The sequence below is a fragment of the Acinonyx jubatus genome, chromosome B3, assembly GCF_027475565.1.
Source record: "Acinonyx jubatus isolate Ajub_Pintada_27869175 chromosome B3, VMU_Ajub_asm_v1.0, whole genome shotgun sequence".
NCBI classification, from domain to species: Eukaryota; Metazoa; Chordata; class Mammalia; order Carnivora; family Felidae; genus Acinonyx; species Acinonyx jubatus.
Genome location: NC_069386.1, coordinates 46,797,978 through 46,811,958, shown reverse-complemented (window position 1 = coordinate 46,811,958; position 13,981 = coordinate 46,797,978). Strand labels below are relative to the sequence as shown.

Genomic DNA, 13,981 nt, shown 5'->3' with positions numbered 1-13,981 from the left:
CTAATAGTCTTTTCAGAAAATTCTGAATTATCTTCTTAATACTATATCAAAACTTGGTAATTGGTAGTTTCTTAAAATAATGGTTCACTAATATATGCAGATCTTACAAATACTAACACACTTAATTGTATGTCAGAAAAATAACATTTGTTAATATCACCACCAATCTCAAAAGAAAAGTTGTGAAGTACTGGGAGGATGTTAAGCCCAGGACAGTGAATGTAAATTTTCCAAAATTCTATTTTTGCTTGAAAATGCAAATTTTATCAATGTCAACAAATATAGTCAATTTGCCTTGAAGTAACGATTCACTCCATTTTTTTTAAACAAAATATCTGTCAAATAACTAAGTCAAAGTAATCATAGTTTGTCTTTGCTTTTCTCAAGTAAAAATGGTGTCCTATGAAAAAAAACCAACCAGTTCAGTCCACAATTCAATTGCACAGGTGGTTTTTCTTGAGACAATCATCATATTCCTGTATGGAGTAGAAGTACTTCATGTGTACTTCCTGTTTCATCATATATAATATTACAAAGACATCTACTAATGTCAGCAACCTATGAATGGAAGGAAGCTTCTTCAATCTGATAAAAGACTATGAAACACCTATTTCTAATATAACTAAAAATAAAAAACTAAATGTTTTCCCTTCCAAGATGGAAAACAAGGCAAGAATGTTTGCTTTTATTGCTTCTAATCAACATTGTACTCAAGAATTTAGCCAGTGAAATAAGACAAGAAAAGGAAATAAAAAGCATACACATTGAACAGAAATAAAGCTCTCTATTCACAGGTGACATAATTATGTATACAAAAAATATCAAAAACACTGCTAGAATTAATAAGTGGATTTATCAGGTTCACAGGATATGTCAATATATAAAAATATATGCAACTAACAAATGGAAATTGAAATGTAAATAATACAATTTACAAAAAATGCAAAATGCTTAGGAATAAATCCAACAAAATTTGTGCAAGATTTGTATCCTGAAAACTGTGATATATTCATGAGAGAAATTTATTTTTATTTATTTTCAATTGTTTTTTGAGAGAGAGCACATGAACGTGCAAGTGGGGGAGGGGCAGAGGGAGAGAGAATTCCAAGCAACCTCCATGCCCAGCATGGAGCCCAATGTGGGACTCAATCCCATGACCATGAGATAATGACCTAAGCCAATGTCAAGAGTTGAACACTCAACCTACTGAGCCAGCCAGGTGCTCCTCAGGAAAGACATGTAAAAAGATGTAAATAAACAAAGAGATATACCATGTTCCTGGATTAAGGGTTTTAATTTTGTTAAGGTGGCAATTTTCCCCAAACAAATTTATAGATTAAATGCACTCTCAATCAAAATCCCTTTCTGTAGAAATTGACAAGCTTATTTTATGCTTTATAGGGAAAAGCCAACCAAATGAATTTTGATTCTTTTCCTTCTAGAGTTCTTTAAAATGGATATGACTGTTTAATACATTTTTTAAAGTTTATTTATTTGAGAGACAGAGAGACAGAGAGACAGAGAAACACAGTAAGTGAGTGGGGAAAGGGCAGAGAGAGGAGGAGACAGAGAGAATCCAAAGCAAGCTCCACACTGTCAGGACAGAGCCTGATGTAGGACCCAAACCCACAAATCATGAGATCGTGACCTGAGTTGACGTGAAGAGTTGGACACTTAACTGACTGAACCCCGCAGGGGACCCGGACATGACTGTTTAAAACAAGGGTTTAAAACAAATTGTATGGAAGTGCCTGAGTGGCTCAGTCCACTGAGCAACCAAGACTTCATTTCAGCTCAGGTCATGATCCCATGATCCCACGCTCAACCTGAAGGCTGCTTAAGATTCTCTCTTTCTCTCTTCCCCTCTCCCCCACTCATACTTGCTCTCTCTAAAATTAAATATATAAGTAAAATAAAATGAACTGGCTGTCAAAATAGATCCTACAGGTATTAAAAGAATAACAAGACAACATTATAAACAATATTATGACAACAAATTCAACAAAATAGATGAAAAAGACAAATTTCTTGAAATTTTCCATGTACCAAAATAGAGACAAGGAAAAGCAAAAAATCTAAATAGACCTATATCCAATAAACAAATTGAATTGTTCTGGAAAAGCTTCCCCCAAAGAAAATTCCAGGGCCAGATAGTTTCACTGGTGAAAACAACAAAGTTACACAAATTATTTTCACAAAAGAGTGGAGGAAGGAACACTATCCAACTCATTTTATGAGGCCAACAGGTATGGGCTGAATTGTGTCCCCCCACCCCCACTAAAAATTCGTATGTTGAAGTCCCAACCCTTATTACTTCAGAATATAAACATATTTGGAAATAAGGTCCTTGTTATGGTGACTTAATTAAAACAATCCTGTTAGAGTCCTAATCTAATCTAACTAGTGTCCCCTATAAGAGGAGGAAGAGACACCAGGGGCATGTGGTTGCACAGAGAAAGGCCATGTGAGGACACAGTGAGAAGATGGCCATCTACAAGCCAAGGAGAGAGGCCTTAGGAGAAAACAAACCTGCCAGCAATTTGATCTTGGACTTCAAACCTCCAGAACTGTGAGAAAATAAATTCTGTTGTTTAAGCCCAGTCCATGGTATTTTGTTACAGCACCTTAGAAATCTAAAACACCAACATAAGCTGAATAACAAAACTTGACAGAGATGGTATAAAAAAAAATTACAGACCAATATTCTGTGTGGAGATAGAGGCAAAATCCATAACAAACAATAGCAAAGCAAATCAATCGTACATAAAATGAGTAACACTTCAAGACTTAGTAGGATTTATCCCAGAAATGCAAGATTAATTTACGATTTTAAAACTAGTCAATGTAATTTACTATAACAACGTAATTCACTAAAAAAGAAAACCAATATCATTTCAATAGATTGAGAAAATGCATTTGACAAAATCCAACATTCATTCTTGATAAAAACTTTTAGCAATCCAGAAATAGTAGGGAACGTCCTCAAATGAATAAAGGGCATCTACAAAACACCTACAACATAATTAGTGGAATTAGACTGAATGTTTGCCCTACAATGGGAACAAAGCAAACATGCCATTATCACAACTTATATTCAACATTTTACTAGAAGTCCTAGTCACTGTAAGAGGAAAAGAAAAGGAAATACATGTCAGTAAGATTAAAAAGGAAGAAGTAACATTGTCCCTATTTGAAAGTTACTTGATTATTAATGTAAAAATCCTAATGAATCTAGAAAACAATTTCTAGAACCCATAAGTAAATTTAGCGAGGTCACAGGATACAAGGTTTATATATAAGAATCTGTTTAAAGTGAACATTAAATATATATCTCTAAATACTAACAGCAGACTATTGTAAAATGAAATTTAAAAAGCCACTCTGCTTACAGTAGCACCAAAAAATAATTATGAATAAATCTAAAAAAAAATCTTTATATTAGAAACTACAAAACATAGTTGAAAGACATTAAAGTATACTTAAATAAATGAAGAAATATACCATGTTTCTGGATCAGAGGATTCAATATTAACATAACAATTCTCCCCAAATTGTGGTATTATTAAAGGATAAAGATATAGATCATGAAACTGAATACAAAGTCTGGAAACAGACCAATAAATACACGGTCAATTTGGGGCATCTGGGTGGCTCAGACAGTTGGGCGCCAGACTTCAGTTAAGGTCATGATCTCACAGTTCATGGGCTTGAGCCCTGCATTGGGCTCTGTGCTGACAGCTCAGAGCCTGGAGCCTGCTTTTCCCTCTCTCTCACCCCTCCCCCTCTCATGCTCTGTCTCTTGCTGTCTCTCAAAAATAAATAAACATTTAAAAAAATTTAAATACATGGTCAACTTGAGAAAAGTGCCAAGGTGATTTAATAGAGAGTCATTTTGACAGTAAGTAGTCCTGTAGCAATTGGACACTGGACATCCATATTAAGAAAAAAAAAAGGACTACTGATCTTAAACTCACACCATATGCAGAAATTAACTTGAATTGGGCCACAGTCCTACATGGAAAATCTAAAATTATAAAACTTCTGGAAAAGAACATGAGAGAAAATATCTGTGTCTTTAAGTTAGGCAAAGATATTTCAAAGAGGATGCAAAGAGTATGGACCCAAGGGAAAAATTCATGCTAAGATGCCAGCAGTTTTAACCATCATTGCTTTTGCATCATGAATTAAATAACATCAATGCACTGAAAAAGGTAAATAAATAAAATCCAAAATTATTATAAAAATAATTTTGACTCATGGACCCCCCTGAAAATCTCAGGCACCCCAGCCTCCAGCAAGAATCCTCAGACCACTCAGACTTTGAGAATAGCTATTTTGTAATCATTAAAAAGAATGAAATCTGGTGTATGCAACAACGGATGCCTCATACAGACATAATGTTGAACAAAAGAAGCTTGACACAAAGGAAAGCATACTGTATAATTCCATTTATACAGCTTCCAAGAACAGGTTAAAGTACTCTATGGCATGAGAAGTCAAAATCATGGTTATCTCTGGGGTGGGGAAAGGAGATTAACTAAGAAAGTTCATAGAGGGAGCCTATATCTTGATTTAAGTGGTGCTTTGTACAGTTTACTCTATGGATGTTATACCTCAATACAAATATAAAAAGAATATAAATAAATTCCTAATCTTTAACAGTTTTGTATCTTTTCCCCCTTGAACTTATATTTCAATATATTTCAATTCCACCTCCCTACAGAATATTATTCTAATGAAATATATTTCTATATTTAAGTGTTTTATTAAACATACTCTATGACCTTGATACACACACACAAAACTATAGGCATATTCTCAAGCAGGTCAATTTTAGGGAATGAAGCTGAGAATCTGAGAATTCTAGTTTGAGGATGATGGACCAAATACTTTTTAATATATATGTCTTACTTCACTAGAGAGCTTCTTAAAGGCAGGGATGCATCTCAGGTCTTCCATAGCCCAGGATCTGGCACATAGTAGGTGGCTCACTGATTTTCTCATTCATTCATGAGACAACAATTTCTTTAGCCTTTCATTTATGTGTAAGGCTTGCTAGGCTCTGTGCCTATAATGATGGGTAAGTACAAGGCTCCATAAATTCCTGTTGATAATTGATTGATAATTATCAGCTACATTTCAGAAAAGGTGTAATTCTCTTTTCTCCCAAATTCCAAGTATGAGTGCACTACAGGTTTTGTTAACCCTGTTGTAAAAACAGGGACACCAAGACACAGAGATTAATTAATTGACTCACTTTGGGTCATGCACTTCATCATAAGTCAAGTGAAGTTTAAAACCTTTACAGGTTCTTTTCTGGACTGAGGTGCTAAGGGAATTCATTCAGATTGACTAGAGTTCATATTTCATTTAAATGCTCTCATTTCACTTATGCTACATCCACCTTCTTGGACTTGTATTTTAGGACCTGCAGTCTGAATTGGTTTACTTCTATTTCAGACACTGTCAAGATAAATTAGACACTTAGGGTCCATGACACCATCTGAAGCAGAAGTGCTATTAGTTGAAAATACATAAGAAGTTTTGTATTTCAATATAGTATAACACTTCTTTGGAGAACGTATTTTCTACTAAAAATGAAAGTGGAAATAAACATGAGTAAATTTTGAAAATGTTAAAAAAGTTAAAATTTGGTCTTAGTATATATCCTCAGGCAAGTATAGCCGAAGGAAAGCAGGTTAACAGTAAATATTTTTATCTCCTGCCAATGCATCTACAAACCATTCTGTTGAATAAAATCTGGCAGTTTCCTCACTGTGAGCAGAGATAGGGTAACAACTCTGATGATACATAAACTTGCATCAGATACAGGCTCCATTTTTTGCTGTAATCATCCATCCATAGCCTAGACTGCTCAGCTGACAAGACATGTTATTAATAAAGCAAACTGTACCACAAGTGCATTGCCCTACATGGTGTTTATCTTGTTGGGAAGTGTAATTGTCTGAAACAGCGGCCTCTGTGAAAAGATACCTTATGAGCTGTGTAAAGATCAAAATAATTTTGACTAATAGTGGTAGTTGTTTGTGAAGGATTAAAACATAGGTTATGCTGCATAGAGTTAATGACCCAGCCTTGCTTTTAAGGTCCCTGTGAGATAGCCTTCAATTTCATGCCATGCCTTGTGGAGTAACAAAGACCCTCCACTAGAATGTAAACTCATCAAAGGCAGAGAACTCCAGTTTATTTGCCAATGTCTCCCTAGCACATAGTGCAGTACTTGGAATAGAGTCAACATTTAATATTTGTTGAGTGAAAAAAAATGAATGGAGTACAGGAAAGAAATGTAACAAGTTTCAGGTTCAAGCCAAGCCATTATCAGAGTTCCACCAGGTTGTAACTCAAAAACATAAAGTGGAATCCAATCTCCAGGATTGGTATGGTGGGGAGGGAAAGGGTAAAATGGAAGCAGTGTGAAATCTAGTAGCTGAGGATACCACTTGGGACTCCTATAATTCTAAGGCAGACAGGAAAGTCCCAGGTATAGAAAAGCGTAAAGCTTGTCTTTAGTCCCTATCTCTCACCCGTACCCTAGCCTCACAGGATAGGACCTGGATGAGTTCTTGCATCTTTCAATCTGGATTCTCCTGGCAGAACAAAAGGAGCTTCAGATCTCAGATTCTCACTAGTGGAGTGCTAGCTGGAACAGCAACTGCATGTGGCTTGAGGACCAGTGTGAGGGGCTAGGATAAGAGCAAGGTCTTAAATAGGGAGACAAATGGAGCACCAGATCCTGAAATGGAGCTGAGTCACCTCTCCATTGAGATAGTAAAAAAAAGAGTATGAAGGAAGATAGAAAAATTTAGAAGTGATTAAGGAGAGTAGATACAGAAACATTTTGTAGAGGAAAGGAAAGTTGAAGGAACCTACTGAGGCCTAAACCACAGCCACTTTTCCTTCTTTTTTTCCCCAACAAAATCTGATGTTATTTGAATTATATCCTCCCACATGCTCACGGTAAGTGATTTCTCTCCCCAGCATGAGGGAGAAATTATGTTTGGCATCATTCTTTTCACAAGTAGTTAGTTTAGGATGTATATGTGACACAATTCTGTCCAATGGGATTCAGTTCTGCCAGAGGACTCTAGTAAGGGTTACCTTCCTTTATTATGAGAAAGATAAAGACAGAGAAAGAAAGAGGAGGGAGACAATATCCCTCTTCTTTGCAGGATGCCCTTACTGCCCTTGACACCAAAAATGCAGAGGCTATGGTGCAGCCTTGAAGGAGATAGCAGGAAAGTGTCATTTGAGGATGGCAGAGCAGAAAGAAGAAATCCACTTGGGTCCTTGACAACACCCTTGAGTTACTCAACTAATCAATACAGGAACCACGTTCCTCCAAACTTCTTATTTAATGAAATAAATTCCTTATCTTTCAAAAGCTACCTCTAGTCAAACTTTCTGTTGCTTGCACTTTTGTTGATAGCTTGATCTTTTCTTGTAAAGGTAAGAGCATGTATTTGGACGTGAAATGTGGGATGTGAAAATTTGAAACATCTTTCAGCTGTCACCTATAGCGTCTCTCCATGTTCTTTCCCCTCTTCCATCTCTTCGCCACACCTACTGTAATCAGACAAGGGCCAGGGACATGGGACCAGACACAGAAGAACCTCTCCTCTCTCAAGATTTAGTCTTTTTGTTCCTAGCTGAAGCTCAGTATGTTTGGCTCCTTCACTACAGACATGTTCTGTCGCAGGAAGCTCCTCAGTCACTCCAGGAAACAGGCTTTGGGGCCCTTGCCCCATCAGCTCCACAGACATACCCAGATATGTCTGAACCCCAAGCCACAGCTTAGGCTCAACTGGAGCCCCAGCTGCAGCATCACTCTGTACCTATAGCTTTGTGGCCCTTGAACACAACTAGAGAATGAAAATGGCCAAAAGACTTAGGGATAGGAACTGGCACAGACATGACAGAATGTCTGAGATTGCAGGAATTAGCATAGCTTTACTACAGTATAAATTTTATGAAGACCACTTAGCACCCAGCACAGAACTCTGCATCTACAGAGTTAGTCTCAACACATGTGTATTAAATTTAATTGAAATGACCAGATTGTAGGCTGAAACTCAAATGGCTTCCTTTTGCAGAATCTTCCGTTTAGAGAATGCCTTTCAACCACCACCCCCTCTCCCCCCGCAAACAAAACCTTCAATGTTTTCATCTGTTAACGAAGTTTATTTTTATAATATACTTTGAGACAGGCAGCAGTAAGAATAGTTTTAACTTACCAGGAGGAAACGAAGACACAAAGAGATGATCTGACTTGGCCACAGTCCCAGAGGGCATCCGTGGCAGAGCTAGGATGGTCTCTAAGTCCCTGGGGGCTCTCAAGCCATTGTTCAGATGTCCCTGTATGTAATTGTTTTGATAGCAATTTCCCTGGTTCTCTCTCACTTGCCTGCTAATCACGCATGTCAATCACATTCAGGATGGCCATGGGCCTAAGGGTCAGCCACAGTCTCAGGAGGACATAATTCGAACGGAAAAACAAGACACAATAGAGCACTTTCTCCTTCAAGCATGTATGTCAATTGTGGCCTCATAAGTCTGACAGTGTGTGCAGGAACAGTGTCGCTTTTTTTTTTTCCCCTTCCCGATGGAGAAAGGATGTAGCGAGTGCTCTGACCACAACAGAAAACCCAATGATAAATTCACCAGTTTAAGATCTTCTTACTGGATAACACTCAAGGATATTGCAAGAGTTCTCCACCCACTCTCTAAAGAGTCAGGAGGGAGGTCCTCTTTCTTCCTCCTCAGTGAGTCTCTGAAGCTTCACTCCATCTGTTAGGCAAGCCTGGACGGTGGAACGGTAGTGTAAACCTTGACACAGATGCTAATTACCCTTCCCCTACAGACCACTTGGCCCTCTTTCCTCATTTCACTTTCACTTTACAGAGCAGCATCTGCGGCCCAGAAGACAGGGTCCAGGCCTGGACCTGGGAGAAGGCCCTGAGGAGACGCGCGCGTGCGGCCAACAGGGAGGGGTGGGAAGGGGAGCGTGCGCGGGGCGGAGGCTGCTCGCGTGAGGCGTGGACCCTGGAATGTGCGTGTGCGCGGCCCTCGAGCACCGCCCGCGCAGCGCCGATTGGCCGGGGGCGCGCGGCGGGGGAAGCCCTTGGCTAATCTCCTGCCACTCAGCCCGGTCTACGTCTGCGCCGGGGCCGCAGCGCGGCTCGCGGAAGGACAAATAGTTCCCGCGGCGGCGCCGCGCGCCCCTCCTCGGCTTCGCTCACCCCGCCCGGGAGGCCCAGGCAGGCGGGGGAGGGGTGGCCTCTGCGACTGCTCGACCCCCCTCTCCCCTCTTCGCGGCCTGATGAGTGGATTGCGCTCCCTTGGGAAAAGTAATTGGATTCCCGACTCCCTGCAGCCGGGATCAGCGGAAATCGGAGGCTGAGCCTGAAGGTTGCGGGGGGGCGGGGGGGGGGGGTTGGGAGAAGAGGAGAGGTCGAGGAGCAGCTGCCTGGGAAGGAAACTTAGTGAAAGCAGCACTTTGCACTGACGTGTTAAGGCGTGCTTGTTTCTCTACAGGCCGCGATAGAAAGGTGGGTGGTAAAGAAGGATCAACGGAGATTACCCCGGTATCCTTTTCCACCTGGCATGTGACTTTTGCCCCTCCATGGTGTCAGCATTCTGAAATTCACCTGGTTGCTGATCTCCGGGAAGAGAAGTAATTTGGAACGTTTGAGTCTTTGAGCCACCACCACCTCGTTTTTCTCTCAGAGCTCCACTTGGAGCTCAGGCGGAGAAAGAACATCGCCAAATCTGGGATTGGAGATACTTCTTGTTAACGGGGTAACTCAGGAGAATATGCCATTCTCACCAGAATCATCCAGGAAAGAATCTTAGGTCCTTGTCTTAGCGGTAGTGAACTTCCCTAAATTCTCTCCTTAGGAGAGATGATGCCGAAGAGGGAGCCTTAAGCAGAGTTTTTGGCTAAAATGATAGGAATGTGCTAGGAATTTAAGTGACTAATTCATCCTCCTTGTGATTTTTTTTTCCCCATCTAATTTACTGTATTTCACTCATTCATTCATCAAACACGCTTTTATTGGGGGTTTTCCATGTGCCATGCTCTGTTGTACTTACCAGGGATACAGCAGTGAATAAAACAAGTCCCGAACTCATGGAATCTCTTTACAGTTCCTCCAGTGGGGGAGATGACAAGACATGTACAAACATATATAGTATAATGTCATGCAGTGATAAATGCCATGAGGACAAAACAAGGTAGAAAGATGCAGATGACAGTAGTGTGGGTTTTTTTTTTTTAATATACTTAAGGTAAATTGATCTAGAAAGTCCTCTTTGATGAAGTTATGTTCAAACTGTGGTCTGCATGAAATGAGGGACAAAGCTAAGCAAATGTCTGAGGGGAAGAACTTTCTAGGCAGAGAAAAGAACAAGTTCAAAGGCTCTCAGGCCAAACTGATGAGCTTGACTTAGTAGGAAGCACAGAGGCCAACGTGAATGTTACACAAGGAGCAGGAAAACAGAATCTTCCTGACTTCCTTCTTCTTCTACTCAAATCTAACCTGTCAGAATAATCATTCTAAATCTTCACTTTTAGTACATCTCTTCCTGCCTCAATAGTTTGATGGCTGTATTTTCTGTTCCATTAAATTTAAATTCTTCGGACTGATTTTCAAGCTCTTGCTCCAATCTAGTTCCCTCTTATCCTGTGAATCACTTTCAATCTATTCCTTCTAGTTCTAGTTAGGTTTGTCTCTCAAGTATTCATGTTTACTTATTCCTGTGTATATTTGTTTATGGGTCTACCCTCACACAACTTAGTATTGATTCAGTAAGGATGTATAATTGCAAGTGACATAAAATCCAGCTCAAATTGCCTTAAGTAGAAAAGGGAATTTATTGGCTCACATAACTGAGAAGTTCAAGATAGTTTTATTAGACATGGCCTGGCTGAAGAGTTCAAATTATGTCATCAAGATTTGGATTCTCCCTGATAGGTTTGCTCTTTCCTCTGTTGTTGGCTTCATTCTCAAGCTCCACTAATGAGCAACCAGCAGCTCTAGGCTCACACTATCCTCACTACCAGCGAAGGTCAAGTGCCCATTCCTAAACCGATCACTGTTGCTGAGAGAAAGTGATGTTCACATTGCCCTGGCCTGATTCATAAGCCCATTCCTGAAGCTATGTCTATCAGTAATCCATGAATAGCACAAGAAGGTGATTTCGCTTAGGAAAATAGTATGGTTATGAGAGGAAGAGCGAATATGTCCTGGGTAATGAAAACAGCAGACATACCACACTCCTGTTCTGGATATCCCCAAACATTCTTAACACTACATACGCCTTCAAAAATGTTTGTGTCCATTCACTCGACAATATTATTTACCACCAAAAAAGATACTCACTTCCTCCCAAAAGAGAGATAATCCAAATTCTTACCTCGTTACTGCAGATAACCCCCAAATCCAGGACAGCAGAGTAATAAGCATGTTTTTCTATTATACAGCAATATAGTTCCTCAAGGTCTAGTAACCTAAGCTACAAGATAAAATTAGCTACAAAATACTTAATATATAATGACAGAAAAAGAAAACAACTGCAACAAAAACTCATATTTGGAAAAATGACTAATGGCAAACACATAGTGGTCTTTAATTCATAGCATATATCATGTTGGACAGAAACACCAAGGGCGTCCTACAATGAGGGAGGAGAAAGTTCTTTGATCAACACATCTGGAGGCCATGTGTTCACCATTGGAGAATCTCTCATCCATTGTTCCTTCATGCCTGGAGGAACATATCCTGTCTATATCTGTAATGGACAATGGGGAGTATAATTCTTCTAAGGGTCATACCTCTTCAACATTCTCCTTCCTGATACAGTGGGGATTGAAAAAAAAAAAGTAACTTGCTATTGCAGAGATAATTAACATTTATCACCAAATAGCTGTGATCCTCTTCTGTTATATAGAATTGTTGCTAGCAAGTAGCTGCATAGGCAGGGACTACATTTCCTGGCTTCCCTATTAATCTTGGTAAAGTCATGCAACTAATTATCTCCTTTGGAATATGAGTGGAAGTGATGTGAATCACTTCTTGCCAATGTGGTTAAGAAGTAGGTATGCCTTCTATGATCTCTTTTCCTCCTCTGGCTGCACTGAAAGGACTCTAAAGCCCTAGAGAAAAGTCATAAGAGAGCCATGCAATAGAAGGAGTCTGGGTAGCTGATGACCTTGTAGAAGGCCACTTACTGATCAGGAATGCTGACAGTGGACTTTACAAAAGTGAGAAATAAACATCAGTTGTGTTAAGCCACCAAACTTCTGCATTAAGTGTTAAAACAGCACTAAGGGTAATTGGCCTTTATTCTCCAGACTTGGGTTTCTCTTATCATACAATTTTCTTTACTTCTTTTTTTTTCTAAACATTTATTTTTTTATTTTTTATTTTTGAGAGACAGAGCATGAGTGGGGGAGAGGCAGAGAGAGAGGGAGACACAGGATCCAAAGCAGGCTCCAGGCTCTGTCAGCACAAAGCCCAACGTGGGGCTCAAACCCATAAACTGTGAGATCATGACCTGAGCCTAAGTCAGATACTTAACTGACTGAGCCACCCAGGCGCCCCTTTACTTCTTTTTTTAAGTAGGCTCTACACCCAATGTAGGGCTTGAACTCAAGACCGTGAGACCAAGAGTCCCATGTTCTACTGACTGAGCCAGACAGGTGTCCCAATTTTCTTTACTTCTTAGTAAGTTTCCAGTCTATTTGCATGTAGCCAATGTCATGGGGGGAAAAACCGCCAAAGCTAGATGTTATCTTAACCTTCAGTCTTTGCATCTAGATTCCGACATGGGTATTTTTATCTTTTCATAATAGGCCTTAGTGTACTCCTTATTTAATGGCCTCCATTTTGGTTTCTGCCTCAGAACAACTTGAAACAATAGCTACTTGTTTCAAAAAGGTGGGGCAGAGGACAGGGGCATAGTGGTGCTAGAGGGAGTAGAATGGGATAATTATTACCTTTCTAAACAGGCAGGAATTGCTTGAGAGAGGCTTGGGTGTGTTCAGACCTCTCCCAAATGCCAGTATTTTCCATTTCTTGCCTTCATTGGCCTTAAAATTCTCTGGGGGCTTTTCCAACCCTAATGGCTCCAGATTATTGAAGTTCCTGTCCTATTTGGTTGCAGCCTTAAGCAAAAATGGTCATCTATAACAAAGCAGTATTTTTCCCTCTTAGGCTTAGATATATTAAGTTCATTTATAATCTTGAGTCTTTCTTATAGAACCTAACTAAAAGCCAACATGCCAACATGTAATAGTTGGTGTACTGTAGTATCTGACCTTTTAGTAACATTTTTCACATTTCATACTTGATAGGCACATGTTTTGAATTCTAGTATACAACAGGTGCCACTTTAACATACTACTGTGCAATTGAATTCCCAGCCTAGTATAGAATGGGCCTCATCTGAATCAACTGATTCAACATTGTAACATATTTCACTTACTAATCCCCACTTCTGGTACCAATCTGTGAATTGTTAGAGCTATTTTAGTTGCAGGTGACAAAATAAAAAAAAAACAAACTGACTTATACAAAAAAGAATATATTGGCTATTGGCTCACATAGTTAAAGAACTAAAGATATATTTAGCTTAAAGCATAGCTTGATCCAAGGGCTTAAGCAATGTCATTAGAATTCTATTTCGTTTCATCTCTTGGCTCTGTCTTCTGCGTTGGCTTCATTCTCAGGCTCCATATGGTGGCTCCTGGCAGCTCCAGTTCACATAATCCTTACTGTTAGCAATCTCAGTGGAAGAGTACATGCCTTTTCCCAGAAGTGCCCACAATAATCTCCTTATATTTTATTGGCTTTGATTAGTACATGTGACCAGAGGAATGATTACTTGTGTTGTTGAGGGGGGAGTCTACTTTACCTAAAAACATTGACTGAGAGTAATAGAGGAAAACCAGAGTATGGTTATC

General features: G+C 39.5%; 1 protein-coding gene across 6 annotated transcripts in view; it reads right to left on the bottom strand.

Annotated features, from left to right (window-relative positions):
• ZNF280D (zinc finger protein 280D) overlaps positions 1–8,998 on the bottom strand; it is a 375,018-nt gene extending 366,020 nt beyond the window's left edge. For all 6 annotated transcript variants that reach the window (XM_053223975.1, XM_053223974.1, XM_053223978.1 and 3 more), the window contains exon 1: positions 8,253–8,998. The gene's annotated coding sequence lies outside the window, so the exon portion shown is untranslated. The remainder of the gene's footprint in view (positions 1–8,252) is intronic.
• Between the last annotated feature and the right edge of the window lie 4,983 nt (positions 8,999–13,981).